This window comes from Urocampus carinirostris, chromosome 2, assembly GCF_059441175.1.
Source record: "Urocampus carinirostris isolate Australia breed hairy pipefish chromosome 2, RoL_Ucar_1.0, whole genome shotgun sequence".
In the NCBI taxonomy this organism is placed as follows: Eukaryota; Metazoa; Chordata; class Actinopteri; order Syngnathiformes; family Syngnathidae; genus Urocampus; species Urocampus carinirostris.
This window is the reverse complement of record NC_142350.1, coordinates 23,156,450-23,183,369: the sequence shown is the minus strand read 5'-3', so window position 1 is coordinate 23,183,369 and position 26,920 is coordinate 23,156,450. Positions and strand designations below refer to the sequence as shown.

Genomic DNA, 26,920 nt, shown 5'->3' with positions numbered 1-26,920 from the left:
ATATATATATATATATATATATATATATATAATTGGCTGGCAACCAGGTCAGGGTGTCCCCTGCCCACTGCCCGATGATTGCTGGGATGGGCTCCAGCACCCCCACGACCCTACTGAGGATAAGCGGTGCAGCTGATGAGATGAGAGATGATGATATATATATATATATATATATATATATTTGTGCCTTTTGATGTTGGTGCAATTCATATTTCAGTGCAATTTATAGTCTTGAAAATACGGTTAGTAACTCTTGAAGATGATATATAAAGCAATTGATCACTAACTGTTGCAAACCAAAACAGCCGAACCTAAACAACTTCATCAAAACACAGGAACTGCGAATATATAGGCGTGAAAGATATTCCTCTTGATTCGTTGGCAATATTTGGACAAAAATATGCATTGTAACAGTACATAAATGTACTCATCTCATCTCCATGCTTGATCCCATCACCTTCAAGGTCTACAATCCTCATAAAACAAAACAAAAATTATCTAGATGTTCATGCTTGCATGTTGTATTACACTGCAGTCGCCGTGGCGTGTCGGAGCATGACTTGGAGAATTGACAATAGTCGGTGGAGCTGATGCAAGCTGTTTAAAGAAAAAAATCTGTGCTGATGCTTGATTATCAGCGCCCAGCCAGACGTCTGCCGTCCCCTCCCCTCCCCGGCAATTGCTTCGGCACCGCCCGCCGTACGTGTGTGCGTGTTTGCGAGCGAGTTAATCATGCTGCCCTTATCGGCGACCGTCAGACCCGCAGAGACTCCGATGTGCTCCCCACTGATAGCTGCAGACATCGAGGTGGCCCTCGCCAACCCCCACGCATGCTAACGGGCCCCCAAAATGGGGGCGGGGGCCTACTCAAGGAGTAATAGAACCGCAGCCGCAAAAATAAACGCCTATTATCAGGGCTTCGATGAACATCAGATTGAAGCCAACGGCTGATGAGCTCCTGAGGTGAAGCGTTGCACGGGAAGATGTTTTGGCCTTCGTGGATGTGTAAAATCTATTGTGTGAGTGTTTTTTAATGCAAAAAATAAAGGTCGGTCACACAGTCAGCGGGTAGGACTGTCAGTTGGCAGGTAGATTGATCAGTCAGTAGGCAGGTAGGTTGGTCAGTCAGCTGGTAGGTCGGTCAGTGAGTAGGACATTAGGCCGTTAGGTAATTAGGTAGGTAGGTGAGTTGGTGGTCTGTCAGTTGGTAGGCCGTTACGTGGGTAGATAGGTAAGTCGGTAGAAAGGTATGTCCGTAGGTTGGAAAGTCAGTGGGTCTGTAGGTAAGTAGGTAGGTAAATAATAATTAAATACATGGTCCAGGTTGGTAGGTCGGTGGGTAGGTAGGTAGGTATGTAAGTAGGTAGGTCGTTCGGTCAGTAAAAAGGTAGTTTGGTAAGTCGGTCCTTCAGTAGAAAAGTGGGTAGGTAGGTAGGTAGGTAGGTCTGAAGGTAGGTCAGGAGGTAGATAGGTAGGTCCGTCTGTCTGTAAGTCAATAGGCTGATCGGTTGGTTGTCAAAAAGGTAGGTAGGTAGGTCAGCATGTCACTTGGTCAGTAAGTCGGTAGGTGGGTTTGGTGGTAGGTGGTTCAGTCGGTAGGCAAGTATGTAGGGTAGGCTGGTCAGTCTGTAAGTAGATAAGTAGATGGCTACATAAGTAGATACATTGATAGATAGGTAGGTAGGTAGGTAGGTAGGTAGGTAAGTAGGTAGGTAGGTCAAATTTCATTAAATAAATAAATAAAAGAAATCTTGCTCTTTGAAAGTCTCAATTTTCAATGGCCGGAACCTTTTTTTTCTTGTTGTAAATGTTAAAAAAAGCAATTCTATGCAAAAGGCATCAGGTCTTTAACACGTTTTGGAACCTCTATGAGTCTGGTTCTTGGTTCGGTTGAGGTCCGAATGGATCAAATCAATCATTAAAGTATTTCGAGTAGTGTCTCCACGGTGTCAATGGAAAAGCCGTTAACCTGCTGACACACGGGGGCGCCGTAATGAACAGTCAAGGGAGTCCATTTTCCCCTTCTGCTCCGTCTGATTGCTGCTCACCTTTGACCGGGGGAGCGGCCGAGGGGATTTTTGGCCAGAGAAGGAAGCGCATTAGGATAAAACACAAAATAATCGAAAATCTTTCGTTTTTTTATGGTAAGGGACGAGTGGGAACACACCAACGTGCACGCGACAGCTCGTTACCGGGCAGGGACCGGAACAAACTCGACCCCCTCCCCCGAAAATTGTTCTCATTTACCCAATGAAACCCCCATCGTCCCCCCAGGCTACCAATTTTAGCAACAAGGTCAAATTGGAGAATGGGGATGGCGGTCGTGTAAATCCGGAAGAGTCGGGGGACAGTGAAAGCCAATCATAAGACTTAAAATGCTGTGAGCATGGCTAAAATGGATTGATTACTGTTATGTTTATTACGACTTGCACTGACCCCTCATCACAGGTCTTGTTAAAATTGCTTAAACAACCGTAACTGGGAACAAAACTATATGAAATTGTAATGCATCCGCTTCGGCAAGACAATTTAGAAAAGGGATGCTGAGCAACATCAGGTCGTCGACAGAAATATACACTAGAGATCCGAATTAGCGACCAATTTACAAACAATTGTATGATTCTGAAAAAAAGTCAGCTTCATTGCGCAACAGTCTGAGGACATTTTTTTTTCTCCGCCATGCTCTTACAACCTTTTTTCACAAAATGGAATTTGAATGAAAAACAACTGTATTTTGCCAAATCTGCACGGATAAAATTTAGAGAACACTTTCCCGTGGCTCACACTTAATGGTGCTAATCTAGCACATGGTGCTAATTTCCTTGATTATTGGTCAACCCTTACTGAATTGGCATTCTAACTGCCAGTTTCACTGACTTTGCAAGATGGTGGGCCGTTGTAAAGTGATGCAGGTTGTCCAGATGGAAAGTAAAGAGATGACCCTATCAACCATAGCAAGACAATTTGCTAGTTCATAATCTTTGATTTCAAGAAGATTGAATCTTTACAAAAATTGCAAACTCATTCAAGTCTCCTAAGAAGGATGGTCGTCCACGGAAGACAAATCCAAGAGAGTACAGGTCACTGCAGAGGACGTTAATGAATAAGCGTTTCCACAATGCAGTGCTGAACGTGGTAAGGAACTGTCTTGCCTCTTAAGAGCATTTGGACTGAAGGGCTACACTGCAGTGACCAAACCTTTCATTAGCAAAAAAACATCAAAAAGCTAGACTGAGGTTTGCTGAGGAGCATGTTGTGTGGACAGAGGAGTACTGGTCAAGAGTTCACTTCAGCGATGAAAGCAAATTTAATTTATTTGGGTCTGATGGAAGCGTTCGGCGACAAAAAAGTGTGGAGGGGGCAGTGTCATGGTTGGGCCTCTTGTACAGCTACATGGCCGAGTGAATGCAAATGTGTATCGGCACCTTCTTCACCAGCAAATAGTTCTTTACTTGTGTTCACCGTCCAATCAGCCGCTGGGAGGAGCCATTCCAGAGGGTCACTCACCGACCAAAAAACAACATCGTTGAGGGCTGTGGAGATCTAACCAGATCATTTTGGGAGCCAGCAGCCCAGTAGAGGAATTCAACCGGCAGCCTAGCAAAAGGTCCAACCAGGGGTCAATGGGGATTGGATGAAATGGGCATCCTCCTCCGACAAGTGACATGTTAAAACACCAACTCTTCTCTAAAACTTGAGTACCCCAAGGCAAAGGGTCGCGCTGCTCATCCACACTGATTTGTAATTGGAATATAAGTATTAATGGACCAACTAAAATTAACATCACATGATTCGGCTATTCTTAGGCCAGCAGAAAAGGCCTTGAAGGCCCTAATAGCCTACCACTGGCTAAAAGACCCGAATACAATCCTGATGAAATTTCTTCGGGCCAGCCTTAAAGTAAGAAAAGCGTTACAGTGCGCCTGCCGATTGAAACAGTACATTTTATTTTCAAGCACCGCCTGGCTTGTGAGCCCTGAATTTAGCCATATTTCATGTTTATTTCAGGAATTGTCAACTTTTGTTGGTACAGTGTGACTTAACGTGGAAGGAGCTTGGCGCCATAATTTAGTGATCACGTCAAGGATTCAAAGCGCATCTTTGCATTAATTTCCCAGAGGGTCCGGAATGGACTACTCGACTTTGCCCCCAGTAACGCTGTCAATCATCTTTTTTCCCTTTCAATGACTTTCACATTTTAATATTTTATCTTCATTTCACCTTTACCCTTGTCTGGTTGTCCCCCTCCTCGCCCGTGTCCTTGTTGTGTCTCATCACACACCTTTTATAACAACATCGGGGCTTTTAAAGAGATTGTAAAAGACCAATCTTTTGGCATTTCGGCACGATAGTGTTCCTCCCCACAATCATGCAGATATGTTGGAAATATCCCACTAACTCAAGGAATTCAGTCTCAAAGTTGACCCATCTGGCTTGTTTCCTCTAGAGCCGGCCAGCTCCCAAAAAAACAGCTATTGCACAGTGCTCATTTCTGCTAGGAGAAGTTGGAACTGTGCTTATTGTGTTGCTGGGGCACTTTTAACTCTTTTGTCCAAATTGCGTGCTTCTACAACCAAAAACTGGGCTAAGTTTATCTGCCGCCATTACAGAGTGCATTTTTTTCCTTCACCTCCTTTTGGGTAGGCGATTGTGGCTTTTCCTTTGTGTTTTTCACCACGTGTCTTGCAATTGGGATAATATTGTCCAGAAAGCCACCTGTTAGCATCCGGGCTGCCGAAAGTCCAGGTAAGCCTCCGTTAGAAGCCGTGTCCATTGGTTTATTCTCGACTATGGTTTGTGTTTGTTGCTGTACCTTTTCAGTCTTGTTTTTGGGTTTAGCCTCGCTCCTTACTGCATGGTTTTGGAAGGCCAGCTTGCCATGAAATCTCTCATTTAGTTCTCTTCAGCAGACGGCTAGCCTGCTGGGTCTATTGTTTTATTCTCGGCTTGGCCCATGTTTGTTGCTGTATCTGCTTTTGTTGTTGGTGACCGGTTAGCCTGGCTGCTTACGGTTGGTTAGCCTCCCACTTTTTCATCAATCAGTATAGTTAGCAGCCGGCTGTGAACATTGGTTTGATCCCAATTGGGTTAGCCCTCGTTAGCTCTGTGTGTGTTTTTTTTGCCAGTTAACCCCACTTTGGTTGGTAAGTCAGGAGTTTTGTAGGTCAATCAATTGGTAGGATGGTAGGTCAGTAGGCAGGCTAGTTGGTGGAAAACTAGGTCGTTAGGTTGGTGGGTAGGTAGGTCGCTCGGTTGACATAAAGGTAAGTTGGTAAGTCGGTCGGTCGTGCGGCAGAAAGGTATGTTGGTATCTCGCTAGTTCAGTAAGTCAGTAGGTAGGTAGTTAGGTAGTTTGGTCGGTCAGTCAATATTCTCAATATATTTGTTTATTGCCGGCTGGGTCAGCCCTTGTTAGCTCTATGTGTGCACCAGTTAGTTGTACCATTGCTGCGACACAACGCCTAGGCTTTCTCCACAAAAAACTAGCAAAATTTTGCTCGAAACACTCATAACCTTTTCGACTAGTTTAACACGTAAATCAACATAGCGACTAGCTTGCTAGGGTGCCCGTGTGACTCCGATGACGTCACAGCTCAAGAAGTCAAATTTGAGTCTTCATAACGCATTATCTTGAGAACTAATTGGAACACACGATTGAAATATTTATAAATTTTGAAGTATTGGGCTATATATTTTAACAAGTCCCCCGCATTATCGATTGCAGCCCCGGAGAAGGCAAGAGCATTTGCATGATTGGCGGCTTTGTGACGACGATGGAGGAAGCGGCAGAGAAGAAGGAACGGCGCCCAAGAGGAGCGTAATCAGGTCCAATCAAGATGTTATTGATTCGGGGGGGCGCTTGATTTGGCCGCCTCCAAGCCAACACCTGGCTCTTGGCTCTACGGGAAGCCGAGGAAGCGTTTGCGGCAAAGGCACTTATGTCCGTCTTTGAGCGTTTGATTTGGCAGCGGTGTCACCCACAACGGCGGATTATTAGCGTCTTGGAAGGCGCGCAGGTGGCCTGTGTTCCATGGTGATGTTTGTGAGTCTGTTTGTCATCTCATGGAGATTATGCACCACTTTGATTTTTTTTTCCTCATAGAAATTTAATTCGGGGGGGGCACACTCATTTGAGGTCAGGGGCCACACGGTAGAAAAACATTATTTTTGGGGCCGAACTAGTGGATTAAAGAAAGAAAGAAAAAAAAGGAGAGAGGGCCAAAAAGAAAGAGAGAGAGAGAGGGCCGGAGAGCAAAAGGAAGGGGAAGTGAAAGACAAAGAGAGTGAGAAGAAAAAAGGGACAAAGAGATATTAAAGAGAGAGAGAGAGGAAAAGGGACAGACAGATAGGGACAGATTAAAAGAGAAAAAGAAAGAATGAAAGAAAGAGAAACGGAAAGGGTGAGAGACAAAAGGGAGAAAGAAAGAAGGCAAAAATAAATACAGAGAAAACTATCAAAGGGAAAAAGAGAAAGAAAGCAAAAGACAAAGAGAGAATACAGAGAAACTGAGAGAGAGAGAGAGAGAGAGAGAGAGAGAGAGAGAGAGAGAAAGAGTGAAAGAGAAAAAGAAGGACAAAAATAAAAGTAATGTGAATGACAAAGAGAATGAGAGAGAGAGAGAGACAGAGAGAGTAAAAATAGACAAAAAGAGAAAGAGAGAGTGAGAGGGAGAATGGGAGAGAGAAAGAAGGGAGAATAAGAGAGGGGGAAGAGAGAAAGAGAGACATAAAAAAGAGAAAAAAAGTGATTGAGTGAAAAAGGGAGAAACAAAATGAGGGAGAGAGAAAAAAAAAAGAGAAATGAAATATGAGAGGGAAAAGAAAAAGAAAATAAGGCTGATAAAAAAGAAAAAGAAATAAAGAGTGAAAGAGAGAAAATGAAAAAAGTGATTAGTTTGGAATTGCAAAGCCCCACGCAGAAACATAAACACTTACTTAATTCTGCTAAATGAGTAATACAAGGCTATTTCATAATAATTCCGTTTAGATTTTTACAAATCACAATATCAAATTACAAGTCTCGATAAATTTCATCTGTTTACCTGGAACAATAATCAACAAATTAATCACATATCATAATCATCTTTGCAGCTCTAAATTTGGTACTTAGTTCATTATAACATTATTTTTATAACATTATTTTAATGAAAGTTTAAAACATTAACAATTACAGTTAAGTGTCAAAGTCAGAGACTAGTATTTCGGTCATTTTTCTGTCAATCGGTGGCATTGCCGTATAACCTCCTGTTTATTTGTATAGCCCTCAATCACAAACGACAGTAAAAACGTATTTATTCCACATTTATTTTCCAACATGAGTCAGCTTTTAAAACCTTGGCAGAAACTAAAAGATAAATGAGCTTATACAAATTGCTTCTACTTGTCAAAATCAACTGAAGAATATCCACAATTTACAGATTTCAGCCGTTTTTAAAAACACTACTGTATTTCAACAAAATCGACTATGTGACGGAGTCATGTAATGGAATGAATGAAGTTGATGTGTAAAAATGTTGCAATCTTTTGTGTTTGAGCGACAACGAAAGGCTTAAGGATTCCCCAGAAGCGCATGTGCCGCTTCAGCCGTCTGTTAATCAATGGCGTTAATGTAGCAATGAATTAGTAGTTTAGATGTCACGGGACGCTTAACACAGCTGATCCTTACCAGACAGCGACTGGAGCGCACACACACGCCCACGAGACCCCCCAGGACCCCCGGGGACCCCAGGCGGACATTGTATAGCGGGCTAATTATCGCAAATTGCTAAAGTAGTGGCGTGTGTGTGTCGGTGGGTGGGTGTGCCCTCACAGCTGCTCCTGGTGTCAAGTCTTTGATAGATGAGAGATGGAAAGAGTGTTCATTTACTGCTCGCAGACGTACGCACATGCGGGCACACCTGACTGCTCATTTATGGCTCAAACAGATTGGTCTTTTGTTGCCCGGTCACCGCTTCGTGCCGAGGAGCCAGCGCTGGGGAAGGTACCCCGTCTGCGCTCCTAAATCTCCTAAACGCTGTGAGGCGCCCTGCTAGCAAATCGGGCTTGTAATGAGGGAAATTAGAGCAGTCGTAAAGAGGTGATTGTGTGTGTGCGGCGTGTGTGACTCGCAGGGTGGATGAGGGGATGGTCAGAAGAAGGGATGGAGGGAGAGAGGGTCAGGAGGGAGGGATGGATGGTTAGTGGGGATGCAATGGTCAGGAAAGGGATGAATGGAGGAACGGCTGGTCAGGAGGGAAAATTGAATGGAAGGATAGAGGGTCAGGAGAGAGGGATGGATGGTTAGTTAGGATGGAATGGTCAGAAAAGGGATGGATAGAGGAAAGGCTGGTCAGAAGGGAAAAATGAATGGAGGGACAGAGGGTCAGGAGGGAGGGATAGATGGTTTGTGGGGATGGAATGGTCAGAAAAGGGATGGATGGAGGAACGGCTGGTCAGGAGGGAAAATTAAATGGAAGCATAGAGGGTCAGGAGAGAGGGATGTACGGTTAATAGGGATGAAATGGTCAGAAAAAGGATGGGGGGAGGAACAGCTATCTTCCAAGAGAAAAGAGGGATGAATGGTTAGTGAGGATGGAATTGTCAGAAAAGGGATGGATAGAGGAAAGGCTGGTCAGAAGGGAAAAATGAACAGAGGGATAGAGGGTCAGGAGGGAGAGATGGATGGTTAGTGGGGATGGAATGGTCAGGGAAGGGATGGATGGAGGAACGGCTGGTCAGGAGGGAAAATTAAATGGAAGGATAGAGGGTCAGGAGGGAGGGATGGATGGTGAGTAGGGTGGGAATGGTCAGAAAGGGGATGGGTGGAGGAACAGCTGGTCGGGAAGGAAAAATGAACGGAGGGATAGAGGGTGAGGAGGGAGGGATGGATGGTTAGTGGGTATGGAACGGTAAGGAAAGGGATGAATGGAGGAACGGCTGGTCAGGAGGGAAACAATAATGGAGGGATAGAGAATCAGGAGGGAGGTATAAAAGTTGGATGTCATAAGGAGGGGTGTTTGGAGCTATTGATGGACGGAGGTATTGTTTAGATGGACGGATGGATAATCAGGACTGGTGGATGGACATACGTATGGATGGTCATGAGGGAAGAATGGAGGGAGTGAGTGGTAGTTAAAATTGATGGATGCAAAAAGGTTGGATGATCATGATGGATGGATAGGCAGATGGTCAATGATGGACAATATAATGAGAAGCTGATGGTCATCACAGATGGATGGAAGTGGAATTGACGATGAGTAAATATAGATGAATGAAAATGGTCAGGCAGAATGGATAGATGTTTAGTAGAGATGGATGGATGGAGGTTGGATGTCAGTAAAAAGGATGGATAAAGCTATAGATGGAGGGACGTATTGTCTGGATTGACTGAAGGGTAGTCAGGACTGACGGATGGACAGAGGTATTGAAGGGTCAAGAGGGAAGGATAGACGGAGTGACTGCTTGTCAAAATGGATGGATGGATAAACCTTGAATGATCTTTACGGAATGAATGGAGGGAACGGGAATGGATGATGAGTAGAGATTGATGGATGAAGGGTTGAATGGTCAGGAGGAATGGATGGATGAATGGAAGGAGGGACAAATGGTCAGAATGGACAAACCGATGAGGGAAGGATGGTCATGACAGATGGATGGATTATGGATGGATGATAAGTAGGGATAGATGGATGGAGTGAAGATTGTCCGGAAGGATGGATGGATGAAGGAAGGATAAGTGATAAAAGGTAAGGAAAAGGATGGATATATGGATGATGGGTGAACAGGTGGAAGGTTTGGCTGAATGCATGGATAGACGGATGATCAACAAGTAATCAAGAGGGATGTATGAATGGAGTGACAGATGGTCAGACAAGAGAAATCGAGGAGGGTTAGATGATCAGTGGGGAATAGATACCTGGACCAATGGACAGATAAATGGACGGATGGAAGGACATCAACAGGCAAGAGACACTCTTGGACCTGAAATGGAAAGACATCAATAGAAAAGAGACACCCTTGGACCTGAAACGGAAGGACATCAACAGGCAAGAGACACCCGTGGACCTGAAATGGAAGGACATCTGCCTCTTTCATTGACGATGAAAGATAATCAAAAGACGGACGCACGAGATGCGTTTGATGTCTGTGATGATATTGCATGAGCAAGCAGGGGCCAAACAAGCCCCTCATTTGAATGAGCTCCCGTCCTCGCACACACCTGCAGCAGCTGTGCTGGTGCCGCCTTTGGGACAAGGCGACTGCGGGTTGCCCCCGACCTGGCTCAGATCGCCCAACACACACCACGGGAACGGAGAAACATGCGAGCGGGTGGTCGGCCAAATGAGCTGCGCTGCAGAGGGGACATCAGAGGGCCACATGTGTTCTCTTTACTCTTGGCTAATTAACCCCCGAGCTGGCTTGTATACACCACACGCAGGACTTGGCGTTATTTAGGAGCAGTTAGAGAAAAAGGGGGGGTGCAAAAACGGAATTCATCATGGCGGGCCATCAGGGCCCACTAGGCCTTCTCTGCTGTCCTAGAAATATCTAAATCATTTGACGTTAAATATATATTGAATACAGAGACCCCTCGCTGCTTTGCACTTCAGTTATTGCTCGTTCACTCTTTCGCATATTTTGAATTGAATTCATTTTTTCCCAATTGTCATTGATATCAATGAATCGTGCATTGCGTTCTGCAGACAGCGGCGACTGATAAGGCAGGGCGCTCTGTTTGGGCGGGTGTGACTTAGATCACTTAAAATGAGCAGTACTTGAAGTGATTATTTTAGTTGGGAAAAAAAACTTGAGAGTGTTTCTTTTCAAAAGAAACCAAAATTCCATATTCTCCAAATGCTTCAAGAACAGAATGCAATTGACTTCGATTGGGATTGCAAACTAATCTATTTAAAAACAATATAACGAACTATAACAAGTAGGTGTTTGCAAGTATTTTCATTCAGAAATGAAACAAAATTGAATAGTTCTACAAGATGGGCACCCTTTAGCCTCATTTATGAACCCAATGCAGCCCCCCACTCCAAATAGTTGCCCGCCCCTCCTATAAGGCTACAAACAAAGGACACTCACACATGCACACACGAGAATGCTCTTTGTCTTCCTTAGCTCTCACATATAATTAGCTTCACTTGCTCTGCTCGTCGCAGATACTGATAGCACACGGGAGGGTGCAAGTGTGTGTGTGAGAGAATGGGTTTAAAAAAACAGGAGACGAGGGGGTCCGAGTGTCTCGCGGGACAGGTTATGACAAATAAGATTAATGTGCCCCCTATTTCCAGACTGGCGCACTGGCCTCTCACACATGCACACACATACGAGAGAGTGACATCATAAAAAAACCAGGCACTCTCACATGCACGCCTCCCTCATTGGCTTTTGTCTCAAGAGACACTCCATATGGGGAATAGAGTCATGTGGGTGAGAGTCAGTGTGTGTTTTCCTTTGTTTCCTGTTGAAAGCAAAAAGTGGATGTCACCTATCACCTTGAATCCCAAACACATTGACTTCGATTACATGTAGGGTGCTTGAAATATCGGACCCGCCTCCGCTTTGATTGACAGGTGTCGTCGTCCTCGAGAGGAGTCATGGCATTAAGGTTTGAATGCTGTGCCTTGGAGAAGTGTTGGCCCCGCAAGAACTTATTGACAGCACCATGTTACAGACTTCAAACTCATGGATGAAAAACTCAAAATATTTTCTAAGAATCAACAACAATCCTGAATAGAATCCAAATGTGCTAACCAATAAAAAGTTGAAAAATAGTTTGCCCTCTTTGAAATAATACTTTGTCGTGGACCTGATATGGAAAGTAAGTGTCATGATTGCCCATTGCCCTCACCTGGGCCCGCTCATTTGGCGTCAGCTGCTGCTCGTTGCCTGATTGGCTCCCCTCCTATTTAAACTCAGTGCTCTCATTAACTCCGTCAACGAACCTTTGCACTTGCAAGGCAAGCATTTTGACTCTGTCCGGTATCCTGCTCGTGTATCCAGTATCCAGTATTGATCCCGCCTGTCTCGTCCTGTCCGGTATCTTGCTCCAGTCCCCAGTATCCGGTATCAACCCCATCTGTCTCATCCTGTCCAGTATCTTGCTCGTGTATCCACTATGTGGTATCGATCCCATCCGTCCCGTCCTCTCTGGTATCTTGCTTGTGTATCCAGTATCTGGTATCGATCCTGTCTGTCCTGTTCAGTATCTTGCTCGTCTATCCAGTATTCGGTATCGATCCTGTCTGTCCTGTCCTATCCGGTATCTTGCTCGTGCATCTGGTATCGATCCTGTCTCTCCTCTCCTGTCCGGTATCTTGCTTGTGCATCCTGTATCGTTCCCGTCTGTCCCGTTCTGTCCGGTATCTGCTCGGGTATCCTGCATCTGGTATCGATCCTGTTTGTCCTGTCCGGTTTCGATCCCGTCTGCCACTGGCTTACTGTGTCCCCGCGCATGACTGCCCCGTTTCCGTAAAACAAAAAGCTTGATGTGAAAACGTTATGCGTCTGGATACCCCGTCTGTTCGGGTTCTGACAGAAAGTCTTTCTGGGTATATGTGTTAAAATTTTGCACATCTTGAAACAGAAATAGTTGCCCGTTCTTCCTTGCAAATCAGCTCACCTTCCCTTTGATGGTGATCGTTTTCGCGCTGCATTTTTCCGTACTTTCCACAATGGATTGAGGTCTGGCCATTCTAAAACCTTTATATTGTTAGTTTTAAACCATTCCATTATAGATTTTTAATAACGATAGGGTTGTTGTCCTGTTGGAAGGTCCAACAGATTGTCTGCCAGCTTTGCCTTGTTTTTGGCTCCATCCATCTTCCCATCAACTCAAGTGACTTCTCAATACCTGCTGAAGAAAAACTACCCCAGGGCATGATGCTGCCACCTCCATGTTTGACAGTGTGGATTGAGTTTCTAGAGTGATGTGCGGTGTCACGCTTATGCCAAACATAAAGCTTTGCATTCAGCCCAGGAAGTTCTTTTTTTGGTCTCATTTGACCAGCAAGCCTTGTTCCAAATGATATTTGTGTCTCCAAAGTGTCTCCTTTTAATGGCATTCTTTCAGAAGGGGCTTTTTTTGGGGCATTCTTTCGTAAAGGGCAAATTCATGCTGAGTACAATTAATAATTGTCCCACCTCAGCTGTGTATCTGTCAGGGACCAGAAACAGAGACTGGAACCCAAATGCGTTAGTTTCTTAGTTTTATTTGAAAAGAGACGTAAGCTGGCACCCACGATCCAGTGATCGTTGATTGTGGGGAGCAGGTCGCTCGGGACGCGGAAGTGGCACTTCTCTGGCGAGCGATAGCGGTGTCGAAGAGGGAAAAGCAGGTCGGGTTACCGGGGCGCAGGAGCAGGGACGTGATCAAACTGAAACAGGTCGAAGCCGGGAAACGTACGGGAGTCAAAAACAGGGAGTCAGGTTCGAAAGGCTGAAGGTTTGCAACGATCGGACGCCGGTAACGGGAAGCCGGGGGTTTAAAAAGTGGCAAGGAGCCAATCAGCGACCAGGGCTGTTGGAGCTACCGGGGCAGACGCAGGTGCCCCGAATCAGTAATCATGACAGTATGCCTGTTGTTAAGTACTGTACTTTCATTTGTTAATGCTTGGGCCTGTAAGAAAGTTTTGTTCTTTGATTTTAATGCAGTAAAGATTATTTAAATTTATAGTAATTGTAAAAAAAAAAAAAAATCAAGGTTTCTACTTCATGGATTTTGCCTATCACGGGTTCATCTTGGAACCCAGTCCCAGCAATACTATAAATGGGGTTACCGTGTGGGTATTTGTAGTCTACTTCAACCAGCGGCAGGCCGTCCATTTCACACCTAAGCCTTCATCGTGTTATCAATCCAACTCTCAATAACTATTTTATGTTATGAATTCAAATTTAAAGTGTTTATTGTCATATGCACAGTAAAGAACCACGTTTCCCTGCACAATTAAATTCTTACTTTGCTGTCCACACAGTTGCCAGTGCAAAAAATAGAAACTGGGAAACTATATACAGTAATTGTATACATAAAAGGATATTACGAATATTAAAGGGAGAAAATAGATTAACTAAAACATTTACTGCAACTACAACTGTCACACGTACAAAAACTAAATGATAACTTCATGGATTTATACTCTTATTTGGGAATTAATCATTTTATTAACCAAAAATTATTTTCATTTGTGCACAAAATTCATCTTTCTTCCTTTCCAAGGGAAGATTTCAATGACTCTGTCGTACAGATTATCCATGCGTTTCAATTCTATCAAAAAGTTCTTTTCGATCACCATCGGAGATAATGCTGTAAGGCGAGCCTGTCCTATGTTTAGCATAAGTCTTTGCTCGATTTAAGTTCGAAAATGTCCGTTTGACAGAAGCAGTGGACACGGGGATACTGTATTTGCCTTCTACTTTATTGTTGTGATACTTCGACACTGCCCCCTGGCCATTCATAGTTTGGTAAAGCGTTAACGTTTCCGAAGGCCAGCTAGAAGGCCCTGACTCCCTAACTAAAAATCTCATTGGCGACACCAAAAGCTTTATGGAAAATTATGCTCCAGGACTTTGAGAAGAGGTAGATTTCTGACCCTGGCAACAAGTAACGGTAGAAATGGGATTGGTGAATTGCTTAAATATGAAAGCACATAACTGGAAACAGTGTAACCAGGGGAGTGGCAAGGAAAGGACGATTTGGAAGTATTTGATAAGTGTTCCTGGACAAAATATGATTAGCACTAGAAAATCCAGTTTGCAGAGAAGGCCTTTCAAGCCCTGGCAACCCACCACTGACTTCAGCTAGTGCTGCTGTTTTGGTTAGAAATCAGTGTCATAGAGTGGACCAATGTAATGACACTAAATACCTTTGTTTTCCTCCTCCTATCTGAAAAGGGGATTGAAATCTCCATGGTCGTGTAACAACTTGACTCGGACTAAAAGTGCCTTTAACCTCATTTGGAGCCTTTTGAAAGCTCTGTTTGCCGCTTAAATCCGACTTAATGCGACTGACAAGGAGTCTGAGAAAGGCTGCGAGTGTTTTTTGCGCCTTTGAGTTTGCAGTTCAAAAGTTCATGTTTGTGTGTGTTTGCGTGACAATCTACTACTTGTATTTTTTGTGTGTGTGTGCGTGTGTTGTTTTTATTTTGCACGCGCGTCAGCCCCAGAGGTATATCAGCTCGACTCCCACTGAGCTCCGCACGCTCTCGGCATCCAACTGGCAAAAAGTGTGCTTGTGAGTGCGCACCCAAGAGAAACACCACAGGGGAAGCACAAACAAGGAGTCGATGCTTTGAAAAGGAATCCGTGGGCGACGAACATGCAAACTACAGCGCCTTGAACAAGTATGGGCATACCGAGAACTTTTTTCACATTGCCATATTTCAGGCTTCAAACGTAGAGATATAAATCTCAAAATATTTTCTAAGAATCAATGACATCTGAGTCACAATCATGAAAAGAAACCAAATGTATTTCATATTGTGCTCATAAAATATACATTGAAAAGTAGGCGTTGCAAAAAGTAAGCACCCTTTGAGGTAATACTTTTGATAGGATTATTGTAAATCGCTACAAATATTGAGGATAACTGAGACTCTTACAGTTTAGTAGTATTTTCCTTGCTTCACAGAGTTTTATAACCCTTTGAGGACGTGACCGATCAGCCATTTTCCTGTGGAGTAAACCTGCATTCTTCTGTTTGTCGTTCGTCTGTAACCAAATGGAGTGTGCCTTAGTTCCTTCCCCCAACTTTCTTCCCCCAGAATTCTATGAATAAAAAGGGGCGTTGGAGAAGGTGTGGGCAGATGAGAATCGGGCCTGAACTCACCCATCTCCTCATGAGCCATATTAATGTCTCTTGTCTCTTATTGTGTGTTTTTTTCAGAGATGTAAGGTTATAGACCAAACAACTTTGTACAACGATCTTAGCCACAAGTCTTTTTGGGTGCGTCTTGACAGGTTGAAACAGAAATATTTGCCCATTCTTCTGTACGAAACAGCTTTGGCTCCTTAAGGTTTTATAGTGATCATTTGTGCACAGCATTTTTCAGATCTTTCCAAAAATGCTCTGTAAGATTGAGGTCAAACCATTCTTACTTTTTGTAATTATTAGTTTTACACCATCCCATTGTAGATTTTGCTTTATATTATATTTATAAATTATATGTCATATTTTTCCCAATAAAACAATCCAAATCCTTGAATTAATAATACACTAATTCAATAAGCTTCAATAGAAATAATTATGTCCCTAAAATGAACAAAAGGATCTGACAATGCAAGCGTAATTTTTTGTTTTTGCAATGAGTTAATACGCTTGACATTTTATAATTGCATAATTACGATGCAGAAAATCAACTTATCACACAAAAAATCCACGATACAAAATGAGCTAATTAGATCCAAAGGACATCATCCCGCTTTCGTTTGTCCTTTTTGAAATGTTCCGGGTCAAAAGAAAACTTTTTAAAACTTCACGTCGCAAATGCTCTGAAGGTGAAGACGCCGGAAGACAAAAAGCAATAGAAGTAGAGAAGACGTCCTTACTTTCTGTCTGGGGATGAAAATAATTGGTCTAGGATTAGAAAATATTACATAAACACACGTAAGTACACCCAATTTTGACAGAGCCTTCCACGGGTCAGGTCGTCATGGCGATAAGGCTGGGTAACAGGGAAATCAGGCTGATAAAAATACTTCTTTTAAACTGAATATTCCAGCCATTTGTGTCCGTATTAGAGACATGTCGCCAACCAAAACAGCAGCATCAACGGAAACAGTAAATTGAGTACTGTACTTACCGCACGATAAGTGGCATCCCCTTCAAAAAAATTAGTCTTTTGTCACATGTTTTTCATATATGATGCAATGATTGATCAGTCGTACAATATCGATAACTTAAATGGTGAGCCATCCGCAGCAATGGGTATCGAACCCAGGACGCGACTGTGAGAGTGCCGAAATCCAACCGCTAACAATCTTCCCTGTCCCTGCTTAAGCAAAGACAACCTGAGATCATGATGCTGCCATCACAATGTTTGACAGCGGAGGATTACGTTTTCAGGGTGATGTGTATTGGTACTCTTACACCAAACGTAACACTTTGCATTCAGCCCAAAATGTTCCATTTTGGTCTTATCCGACCAGAGCACCTTGTTCCATATGTTATTTCTTTCCCTCTGTCCCTGTATTTTTGGGGGGTAGTCTGGGTGTCAATACTTTTGCTAGGCGCTGTAAATATTCATGCCATTTGCATCTTTGTTGGAAACCTGTCGCTAACCAAAACAGCAGCACCTACAGAAACAGTCAATTGAGTAAATCATAGAACAGATTTTCGTTCCTTTTTGTTTTCTCCACGGAAAGTTATAGCACTCGACAACATCATTAATTTCCGACATTCAGCTTTAACGGACTTTGATTGAAAATATCTCGTTTCGCGACGAGGATGATGACGACGTTCCGGAGAGAACGGGGGGAGAAATTAATGACACGCACGAATCTAAATTACAGCACGCACATTTTGTAGGGCCAGATGTTGGCGTTTCATTTTCTGTGTAAAATCAAGTATGAGAAACATGTTTTCATTATCTGGCCACCTGGACTGGCTTGTTGCACGCACACGTACACACAAAAAGAAGAACTGGAGAAAAAAAACCACACTTGTAGTGCATGTTTTGATCACAACAGGACGTCGTATTCATTACTTTCCTTGATTAATTAAGCCCAAAAAGATCTGATTAAAGGTTTGATTTACATGCCGGGGACAAAACGTTGCACTAACATTGCTCGTTTCGTAAGGTCACGTTAGGTTTGCTGCTTCCTGCTGCATACAATCAAATCATGTTTTTTTCCCCTGAGGCGAGGAAACGATATAATTTGGTTCAGTGCCATAAACCAGTGTTTCTCAACTAGTGGATCGGGACCCAAAAGTGGAAACTGTTTGAAGTGGGTGGCAGGCCTTTGCCTTGGCAAAATATTACTAAGAAGAAAAAAATTACACTCCATTACAGCAGATGGCGATAATACCCTTATTCAGTCACTGATGGTGTTTGGGAGGGACAACATCTTGTTTTATTGTGATTTTGTTAGTTTTGTTTCTTTTTTCAAGAGAGTAAATGATAAGGGGAGTGTAAAAGTGGAAAACAGTGACAACAATTGCGTCGAAGAAGGATATGATTACGAAATACCAAAATGGTGTACAGGGCTCTACCAATGAAGCTCTGCTGGAAGGTAGATTAAGTTGTATAAAAATGTTATATTTTTAGTTCTCTACCAGTATATTTTATCTACATAATCAAATAATTATCAATGTTTGGTAAATGTTTTATTTTTTGGTTACAAAATTGTTTTGATATGTAGCTATTTTAAAGCTTATTTGCGAATATATACTTAGATTAGATTTGATTTTTTGGTCCATTCATTTCCATCAACTGTACCAGAGGAAAACAACAGGCATTACATCACAAAAAAACAAAGAATGACAAAACATATATGACAGTGGGACAATGAGGGCAGACTGATTGGGTGGCTCAACAAAGCCTGTTTTTTAGAAAGGTAATGGCAGCGGGGATCAGGCTTTTCCTGAAGCGGGCCCTCCTAAATCTCATTGTCCCGTATCTGCGCCCTGATGTTTGCAGGATAAAGTATCGGTGTAGAGGGTGACTGATATCCTGGACTATTGTGTTTACCATTCGGGAGATGGGCCTGTTATTTAAGTTTGAGATGTTGGACGTGGGTAGGTCGAAGATTTTTACTTGAACTTGCTTTGCTGGTCATTTTGGGTGTTTTCTGAATTCTGCTTCAAACTGCACAATCCTTTTATTTGATCAAACATTTTGGTTGCAGTTTGTCATTAGGGTGGATTGGTGGGTCTTAGAGTCAGAGAGGTTGAGAACCACTGCCCTAGACGTCAAAGCTTTATTATTCGATAAGCAAAATGACCCGGCGTTGCTCAATGAGGAATAATATGATATGCATTTATAACAACTAAATGAATCGTATGATGACCTTAGTTTGAATCCATGATTTACGAAAAAAAAGTCTAAATGAGGGAAGGAGGGATTTATTTCATATATTTTATTAAATCATCTAATGTCATACAGTGCAGAAACATTTGTTTTTTTCTGGAGGGCAGTATTGCTGAATTCTGTTTTGAAATATATGGTGTGGCTCTTTTTAAAAAAAAAATATATATATATTGGCTCTTCTGGCTCATTGAGTCAAAAAGGTCCCTGACCCCTGAACTAAATGTTAACAATTTATTTCTTCAGCCCTTTTTCTTCTTTGTCACCTCTGTCTACATCCTTCTCTTTTCCCAATTCAACAGCTCGATAGAGGAAGAAGAAGAAAAAACACAAAGCAAATGGAACATGACGCAGTTATTATTTTTAAGTGCTGTGTTTTTCCCCCTCCATTTTGAATTCCCCCTCGTCCCCTTTCGTGTATTGTCACCTTTAATTCTCTCCCTCTTTTTCTCTCTCCCCTTTTGCAAGCTTGAGGAATTGGAGTGCCCTGAGATTTAAACGCTGGGAATGAGTAAATCATTAACATTTGCCCAAAGTGAGCGTGTGCACTCGCTTGAGGGATTTTTGAAGGATTCTCAGTTCGAAGCAGCATGCTTGCAATAATCGGCATCATATTAGACATTTTGCAAACATGTTTCTTGAAAAAAAAAGAGAGAGAGAGAGAGAGAGAGAGAGAGAGAGAGAGAGAGAGAGAGAAAGAACCAGAGACAGCGACAGACAGAGAACCAGAGAGAGTAATCACGAGTTCTAGAGAGAATAATCAAGAGGGAGAGAGTACTAGAGAGAAAGAGAGTAATCAAGAGTACCAGAGAGAATAATGGAGAGGGAGAGAGTACTAGGGAGAGAGAGAGTAATCGAGAGTACCAGAGAGTAATCGAGAGGGAGAGATTATCGAGAGTACCATAATGTGTTATAGAGGGAGAGAGTACCAGAGAGTAATAGAGAGAGTAATCGAGTGTACCAGAGAGTAATCGAGAGTACCAGAGAGTAATCGAGAGAGTACCAGATAGTAATAGAGAGAGAGAGAGAGAGAGAGAGAGAGAGAGTAATCGAGTGTACCAGAGAGTAATAAAGAGAAAGAATGATAGAGAGTAAGAGAGAGCTATAGAGAGAATGATAGAGAGTATGAGAGAGAGTGAGAGAGAGAGACAGAGAGAGACAGAAAGACAAAAGAGAGAGAGAAAAAAATAAGGCCAGGAGGCAGGAATCTAACCTGCTACTTCTTTGGTCCCAAGACGAGCGCTCTACCTCCTGAGCTCACACAGTATACTGACATTACATGTATGTCTTTATCTTAAACATGGATGTAAATAACAATGTATCATACTGAAAGTTATTAAGAAAACTTTAGCGTAAAGAGCTTCCCTACTAAGATATCAGCTCCCTCCAAATCACTGAGTCCAATTAAATCTTAAACCTCTGTGTCACATATTGTCATTATATTTCAACCTTTTTTATTTGGCCAACCGGATAATAAAGCCTGCCGGGACCCATAAGGCCCCCCGGGCCGTAGTTTTCCCACCCCCGATGTGATATCTGAAATAAAATCAAAGCTTTGTTAACATCATGGAATATGATCTCTACTGGTCACGCCCTGGTTGGTTGGTTGGTTGGATCCCTTAAGCAGACGGGTGGTAGGGGCTCAATTTCCTGTGTTGTGACTTGGGCAAGTTCAGCCTGGTGGCACCCATCCATCTCCAGGCCAACGTATATTTCCACTGCGTCTCCAACCAGGGACTTTTTGCGTGTGAGGCGAACCTGCTAACCACCTCACTTCAGAAACACCTTCACCTAAATCGCCAGACCTTCATGACAAAACGGAACATAGACGACTTTTCAATTGAGAAACGATTAAAATAAAAACAAGGCGAGGGTGAAGACATCGCAATTATATCTCGGAACGTCTTAACACCGGAGCAAACGCGCTAACACTTCAATTCCGTCGTATCTTCAATCCGTAGGAAGGACCAGTAGGAAATTGTCCTGGGAGATTAGCGTCAGTGTGTATTTATGAGTGTGTATTGGGAAAGAGCTAGTTCGTGTACAGTGCGTAAATTTGTGTGTGTTTGGTCCAAGGGACCAATAAATGGATTAGCCGTCATGCTTTTATTCCTGTAATGGAAACATCGGGCGGGGAAAGAAAAGTAGGGCTGAGGCCGGGCGGCCATTCAGAAGGAAAATTGTTCAGTGGTACCACTACTTACAAATGTCTCTACATACAAAAGTTTCGGGTTACCAAGTACCTGAACAGGAGAATATTTCCTCTAGTAACACAGGCATTTCAGGATACAAAGTCAAAAGTACAATACAGTACGCGCTGCCATTCAGTGCTACCAGAGTTCTACCTGGCACCTCGGTGCGTATGCGTGAATCCTGGCATGCCTTACTGCTCTGTAAACGGTCTACTGCATGGAACGACTATGAAGAGCCGTCATTCCATCAGCCCAAATTAAAGACCTTTTGGAAAAATTCCCTAAAGTCTTGGAATTTGTGAAAAGCAAGGAAAGTGTTGACAAGTCAGGCATTCGCTCTCTATAATGAGGCCTGCCTTACTGATTTCTTATTGGCAAAAGATGGCAAAAGCAGAGGTCATTGGATCAGTTTTTCAAAAAAAACGCCACGCAAAAATCACTGCTGAGGACCAGTAAACAAAGAAGCCAGTTAAAAAGTAAATTAATACATCTAAGATCTCCTTTATTCTTAGTTTTTTTACAGTGTGCGTCTCGTTGTATATTTATTGTTGGTAATCTAGTTTTAATATTTATTTGATTTATGTTCTGAGACTCTTTTATGCAATATTAAAAAAAAATATCATACCTCTGCCAGGCTTGGAACGGATTACAGAATTTACATTCAAAAGAGGATTCTACATACAAAGGTTTTAGGTTATAAAGCTACTCGAGGGAAACAATTAGAATAGAATAGAATAGAATAGAATAGAATAGAATATGTCTTTATTGTCATTGTTACAACATGGGATATGCTGTGACAACGAAATTGGACATTTGTAAGTGGAGGTACAGTAAAGGCAATGTTAAAGACTTTGGTGTTTTTCCTGAATTTGTTCGAAAACCACAATTTCGGAGTGCCAGGTTTCGGCACTCCTAAATCTGGTGTGGGCAAACTATGGCCCACGAGCCACATGCAGTTTTTTATAGGCCCTTTTTAATAACCAAAAATCCTTTTTAAATGTACACAAAATCCATCCTTCTTTCCTAACTTGGACGGGTGGGAATGTAAATCTGTGTTTCTCTCAGTGAGAAAGAAGCTCCGCATAGTTTCCTTTGTTTTCACATCCAGCGCTTTCATTGTGTACTTTGTAGCGAAATTTGGGTGGTCGGTAAATTATTACAAATAATCGATTGACCAATTTAATTAAAGAGCCGAGTTTATTCCTTTACATGAGCCGCCTTTTGGAAGGACCACATACCTTTTTAGATGAATATATCAGGAAAAACCTTTTTAGTTCATCTGAAGGATTGGCTACACAAGCAAAAGTGATTTTTTTTTTTTTTTATCTTTTTGATATTTCAACATACTTCAAGCAAGCCACAGACTCTTATTCAAACAACTTTCTTTACTAATAATTTACTAAGAAAACATGAATAGAACGCAAACAACAATGATAACAAAATAAAACAAAGAAAGATATTAATTGAGATTTTAGCTGGCACCATTCGATTAAAAAACGTGGTTGGCTTAATCTTTACCGTCGATAGAACTTTAGGCAACAGGGGGTTATTGTAAATTGAAAGAAATAACCCCCAAAGTCACACCAATTTTTACCTGGTACCATGAGATGATTAACTTTGGTGTAATCCTGTCTGCCTCAAAGTATAACACTGTCCCAAAGTCGAATCGTATACTCCCCGAAAGTTCCCGCTTTCCTCAGTTGTGACAGGCTTGCTGGTTTCCGAGCTGTCCGACCTTTCTTAATTATGTCGGACTATTCTTGAAAAGCCATTCTTTGTCCCTGGAAAATGAATCCACATTTTCTTTAGATCTATCACAATCCGCCTGACTATCTCTTCTACGTACACGCCACTGCACATCTTCTCGTATCTCTGTTTGCTTTCGTTGAGCGAGTTCTTGTCCACTGCCCAGGCGTTACGATGTCATATAGGCAGCCATTTTCTCCAAACGTGCCCATCTCTTCCATGTTGCAAGCATTGCCACCCATCTCTGCCATCAGGCCCACTTTGCAATTGGATTCCTCATATCTACAGGTTATGGTGCACACAGGGTCGTTGATTATTGCAACTACATGCAGCTTTCCTTTTAATAGCTTCTCTCAACAGTTCCACCACGTCTTCACCCTCACAGTCAGTAGCTTTGAAGCCTTTGGTCAAAGTCATTAGGATCCCAGCGTCCAGGCTGGTCTGATGCCAAGAGAAAGAGAAACCCAGGGGTAAACTGTCACTCTTAATGCCCATGTTGTCCTGAAAGTGTGAGACTTACACAATGGTCAAGCAGTTCCTCTCCTGTTCCTTGCATAGCCTCGTCTATGGGAATGGCGTGAATTTCGTAGTGCATCTCCACGGACCACTTCTTCCTACTGCGAATCTTTACCGAAAGCACATGGAATTTGTGCCCCTAAAGTTCAGGGCCAGGATGTCTCCATTTTCTGTTCTGCCCAGTGTACTTTGAACAAACGCGGGCAACATTTTGGCGCTTGCCTTGTGTTGCATGTCCTTCTTGAGGCCCCTTACAATTTCCACTCTCAGTAAATCTGCGACTAAATACTTTTTTTCTCCTCCTTTAGCTGTTGTTGATTCACAAAAATGCGATTGAATCAACACAACAATATAAATTTGTTGTGCAGCTTGTTCTCTTCAAGTTTAACAGCTTTTGTCATAGGGACTTTGGTGTATTACCGCCCATTAGCCAATCCTGGTTTGTTGAATCGCTGACATCTTCTTACGCCTTCCAGGAGCCCAATTTTCACCCACTTGCAATCTGATTGGCTAAACTGACGGCGTTATCGAACACTGATGTTACGGTACACGACCTTCAGGATTTCTTGTGAGGGCCTCCAGATGAATTTCTTAGCCTAGCCGCAACTGATTGCCAGAATGTAATTGGTTAAATGCTTATATATAAAAGCAGCACAACCAGGGGAGAAGTAATAAAAGGAAGCAAGACAATTTGGAAGTATTCATGGACAAACTATAATTAATGATTCCGATATGTTTTAGCCCAGCAGAGAAGGCCTTCCATGCGCTGACTGTTCATTACTGCTGCAACATTACAACACCAACCGACCCTAACTCCACTAAAACCGAAAGAAAAAAATGAAGGCTATGTTGGAACACTAACCAACTAACTGTGGCATGAGTAACCTGTCTATGTCGGGTGAGACTTAATGAATGTGTGCGTTGAGAAAATCTACAGGTTTGCATACAAATCAGCCACCCAGAAGTAACATATGACAATAAGAGATTGGAAACAGGTCACTGGACACTTGGGGGATTATTGTTCTATGATTTTTGAAGGGGTGGGGGAGACCCCAGGCAGATGTCCAGAGTCCCAGGCCAGAAGCCTTGTATCTGTGAGTAAGAATCTCAATATATTTACATACACTAACGTTCATAAGTTTGGGGTAGCTTAGAAATGTTCTTATCTCCTAAGGAAAAGCACAGTTTTTAAAAGAAAAATTAGATAACATTTAACTAATCAGATATACACCCATACATTGTTGGTAGATGAAAATTTTAGCTGCAAATATCTATTTTTTAAAGGTGGGGTGCGTATTTTGAGGTGACCTTAGAGTTCAATTCAAATATTCTCTCTATTAAGTATGTATTACCAATGCCCAACTGAGTTTAAAGGGCCCTTATGCTTTGTTTTCCTTTGTACCTATCTGCTTTTGTCTTACTTTTATCAGGTCTGATCAGGGTCAAGTCAAGTCTAGTCAAGTCATGTTTATTTCTATAGCCCTTAATCACAAAGAGTCTCAAAGGGCTGCAAATCACATACTTTTATTACAACATCCACTGATCTAAAACCTACATGAGGGCAAGGAAAAACTCAAAAACTTCAACATGAGGAAAATGAAGAAACCTTGAGAAGGGACCACACATGAGGTAATATCCCTTCCAGGATTACCAGGGTGCAATGGATGTTGCAATAACACATAATACACAGATATTGTCAGCATAAAATATAGGTTATTCACAGGGCAGAACAAACTCACAGAAAGATGAGAAAAGAAGAGTTTGTTTGAGCGGGTCTAAGAAATGCATGAAAATCATGTTACTCTGCCACCATCTACTGGTTTAACTTCAGGATTGCTGCCTTAAGTTTTCAAATGCCGCACCCAACCCTTAATGTGATATCTAAAGGGATATAAAAAGGCTCTTTTCCAGCTACTCAAGTGTTCTAAAAGTATATTGTGTCTGCTTGTTGTGTTAGAAACCTACAGTGAAACAAATAAGTATTTGAACACCCTGCTATTTTGCTATTTCTCCCACTTAGAAATCATGGAGGGGTATGACATTTTCATTGTAGGTGCATGTCCACTGGGAGAGAAATAAACTAAAAAGAAAAATCCAGAAATCACAATGCATGATTTTTTTTTAACAATTTATTTGTTTATACAGCTGCAAATAAGTATTTGAACACCTGTGTATCAGCTAGATTTCTGACCCTGAAAGACCTTTTATTCCGCCCATTAGAAGTCCACCTGCGCTTTTATTTCTGCACAATAGACAGGACGAGTGCGCTGCATTAAAGAGAGGATTGTGAAATGGGTCCTGACTGGGTCTTCCAACACGACAACGACCTGAAGCACACAGCCAGGAAGACCAAGGAGTGGCTCTGTAAGAACCATATCAAGGTTCTAGCATGGCCCGGCCAATCTCTAGACCTGAACCCAATCGAAAATCTTTGGAGGGAGCTCAAACTCCGTGTTTCTTAGCGACAGCCCAGAAACCTGACTGATCTAAGGGCCCGGTCACACAGCCGTTTGCGTCTGTATCGCGGGTAAAATTTTGCGGGTTTTTTTTGCCCGTGGTTGCCCGCGATGGAAAATGCGCAAAATTGGCCAACCCGCTGTTCATCGGTGGTATGCCCGCAAAACAGACGCCGGCGACTGTTCCGCTTCCTTATCGCGTCATTTCCGCGTCATTTTCTCGTGTGGACCACGGGTATAAAAGCTGCCGAGCCGGAGTTATGCCGAGAAATGCATCCTTGCCGAGATTTGCATCCCCTCGCTACTACAACCACTTTTACCTCGTTTTATCTCACTTTGATATCACTTTTAGGGAATTTAATGGCTAACATATAACCAAAACCACTTCGTCTTGCATTTGTTGGGAATGTAATACAACTTAAACCATTCCGTCTTTGTATTTGTTGTGAATGTAATCGAACGGTAATGCACGCCGTATACAAATCACTTTTGAGCAGGTAACATGTTTATTTTGCCTTTTTCTATTCAAATCGCTCGTATTGAAAGTGTTATGCACTCTACCATAAACCTTATTTCTGCATAATAAGCTTTACGGTAGAGTGCATAACAGTTCTCAAAAGTGATTTATATACTGTGTGCATTACCGTTCGATTACGTTCACAACAAAAACAAAGACGGAATGGTTTAAGTTGTATTACATTCCCAACAAATGCAAGACGAAGTGGATTTGGTTATATGTACGCCATTACATTCCCTAAAAGTGAGATAAAACGAGGTAAAAGTGGTTGTAGTAGCGAGGGGATGCAAATCTCGGCAGGGATGCATTTCTCGGCACAACACCGGGCTGTAGAAATCATAACCGCTCAAGACACAGTCCCGTGAAGATCAAGATTTCAAGCTATGGCACCGAAGAAGCCAATATGTTATTATTGTAATAGTTTTTCATTTTGATTTTATTATCTTGTTATGAAAAGAAAAGAAATGTCAAGAAATAAAAATGGAT

At 42.4% G+C, this 26,920-nt stretch overlaps 1 pseudogene; it reads right to left on the bottom strand.

Annotated features, from left to right (window-relative positions):
• Window positions 1–10,166: 10,166 nt before the first annotated feature.
• On the bottom strand, window positions 10,167–23,888 carry LOC148371397 (hexokinase-1-like; annotated as a pseudogene).
• Between the last annotated feature and the right edge of the window lie 3,032 nt (window positions 23,889–26,920).